We start from the raw sequence: 3,183 nt of genomic DNA, 5'->3' as shown, positions 1-3,183 counted from the left end.
AAGAAATACTTTAGGGAGAATTTTCTTCAAATTTCCTACAAAATCCTTGATTATGTTATGGTTTTGTGGAAGATTTATAAGTTGTGTACTCCTGGATTCAGCGACACTATGCTAGTATGCATCAAATTCAAATACATGAAGGAAATCTTTCACTAAAACATTTTTACAAACATCTACCTAACATTTCTATTCAGGGTATCAAAGCCACACATACATGCTTAAAGTTAAAGCCAAGTTGATTTCTTCTCCAATGTTCCACATCTCTCAGCACATGATCTTCTCGATGCCGTGGCCTATTGGAGTAGTATTGCAGCCACCCAATACCTCTCACTCACCCATATATCCAGATATCTCATTTGAGGTCAATAAGGCGTGCCAGTTCATGCACAATCCCAAATCAATAAACTGGCAAGCTGTTGAGCATATTAATTTACACCACCTGAAATTTACAATCTCTCATATGGCCTACTCATTTGTCGATCCACCTCAAGGTTTAATTCCCTTGGCTAAACATGCATCAACATAACAATATAATGATCTTCTTTCTCCTAGCCTCTTTTATTAAAGCTCATAAATTTAGCCCTTGGTAAAGTATAGCAAGTTCCTGGTGTTTTTGAATATGAAATTAAAGCACTTAAGTAGTCGGATTTCCTCCATTCATGTCTCAACACTTCAATTCTCCTAACTATTTGTTAGTATTATTTTAGCAAGAAATTATAGTAAATGGTATAATGCAGCATATGTTTTGGATTCAAATCATAATTAGTGACAAAGGAAGTGGCAGTAAAGCAGTCTTTGAGATAAATTAAATCTACTTAGAATCAATGGCCATCATGTCATACATAAAAGAGACAGTTATAAGCAATATAACCCCATTCTATTCTGACCCCAATTGTTTTTTTTTTTGAAATGATATTCTGACCCCAATTATTCAACCGAAAATACATATAAAATATATATTCAGATTGCAGAGCAAGAACCAACAACATATCAGAATGGCAATGAGCATATTTAATCATGACATTGCATGAGTATCTCTTTTTTAATATGTCAAACCAATGTCAAATGTTTTTTCTTATGAACTCCTACAATGCTTATCAATTTACTATCATAGCATGTGCAGCAAAAAAAGCGTCTTCTTTTGGGTTAATTATGGTTGATCCAGACAATCTTCAACGGTGCACTAAACTCGCTTATAGACCCATGGCTCCATATCGCGACCTACCGAAGAAGTCCAAAAAGTTAACTTGAAGTGGCTCTAAAATTGAAAGACCCAAACTTCATTGTTTTCGAGGGGCATTCTAGGGAACGGCCAGGGTTGTTCAATTTTAGGGTAAAAAGTGGCTAAAGTGTAAAACGTCATGGTAGTGACGTGGAGTTTTTTTTACACACGTGGAGTATGGTTGTACATACGGATGTGATTATTGGCAATATCTGCATCCGTATCCGCATTATACGGATGCCACTTTAAGGTAACCACGTCCACATCTGCATTATGCGATTACTAACATATTTTCATTATTTATTTATTTTTTGGTATTTTTTTTATATCTTTAAATTTTTAATGATTTTGGAATTTTTAATATTTTTTATTGCCACATGTTAGCTTTTTTTATTGAGTTGTCAAGATTGACGGAAGTTGGACAGAAATACCAACTCCATTTTAATTAATAAACGAGATAATATCTGGAATATAAAATAAAATTGAAGTAGATATCTAACCCTATAATTAAAGTTGTAGTAACTTTAAGGTGACGTTTAAAATTGTTACCCAATTCTCTGTGTGGTGAGGATGGCATAATTGTGTGTAACTAACACCACATGGTCTATTTGGTGCATGTGGTGTTAGTTACATATATTTGGTGTAAGAAAATGAGGTCGGCCTTTCATTGGAATAAGCAATTTCCTTTTCATGAAAAAGTAATCCATTTTCAACTTTATATCAGAATCAGGTCGAAGCTTTACATCATTAATGCTTTAATCATGCTTGATGTAACTTATCATTTGGGTGGCCCATTTCTCTCATCTGCAATCATATGAAGAAAAAAAAATAGTGGACCGACTTTCTTGACTATTGTTACAGTAAGATTACTTTACTTTTTTTTTTTTCTTTTTTTTTTTTCTCTTGGTTGTATATTAAATTTAAGTACTGTATTTATCAAATTCGCACCCATTGATATGCAGTTGTAGCATATGCATTTGTTTTCGCGGTGATTATGAGTAATTCTAAATACTTATTTTTCATTTACTATTATATCAATGGATTGATGTAGTAATTTCTATTAATTCTTGAATTTTTTAGGTAATTGGCTCTTTATGCCTTATTTTATTTTTTATTTTTTACTTCGAGTCTCTTTTATGACCTATTTTAAATGAGTTCGAAAATAATTTTGACTAATTTTTATTGTTTTGGGCTTCTTTTAATTTTTTCTTAAGCCCTAATATTTTGAAAATATATTGATTTTACATTACTTTTGAAAAACGACATTATTTTGGTATGAAACACTAAAATAACATCGTTTTGCTAAATTTATTAAAAAAAGAAAAAATATATATATATATATATATAAAGAAAAACTCCCTTAAATAAACTCCGTAAAATTTTAAGTGTGATAAAGTGATAAATCAAACAATCAATGTATGCCAAAAATGCCAGGGTTAAATTTTTCGGTCAATTAGAAAGAAAAAGTAGCACGTGACCATTTTTTTGTCATTATTCCTAAAATGCCCTTTTTTTCTCCCATTCATTCTTAAATGTGTGCAACTATTTATCTTCTATGGTACTATAGAAAGGGAGTGAGAAAAAGGAGAGGAGGCTTTTTCTCCAAGTGTAGGCTGTAGGCTGTAGCCTGGAGGCTGTAGCCGACCTTTTGAAGCAGCAGCAGCCTTAGAACAACCGGACTGGAGCGCGTGCAAGCCCAACTTTAGCGCATTCCTATAATATTGCGCTTACACATAAATTCTTTTGGGCAAGGCTTAGGTGCGGTAGTGCAAAACTACCGCACCATGCAGTAGTCCAAAACTGCACCGTTTGGTGCAGTTTTGAGAAGGAAAAATTTAAAACTGAACCAAACGGTGCAGTTTTGGGCTGGAAAAAAATAGGTTTTTTTTAAAATATAACAAACAATTATTTAAGAATTAAAAAATATAAAAAACTAATAATTAAAAATATTTTTCATTTTG

The sequence above is a fragment of the Corylus avellana genome, chromosome ca6 (genome assembly GCF_901000735.1).
Source record: "Corylus avellana chromosome ca6, CavTom2PMs-1.0".
Taxonomy (NCBI): domain Eukaryota; kingdom Viridiplantae; phylum Streptophyta; class Magnoliopsida; order Fagales; family Betulaceae; genus Corylus; species Corylus avellana.
The sequence above is the reverse complement of the archived record's forward strand: the minus strand, read 5'-3'. Positions refer to the sequence as shown.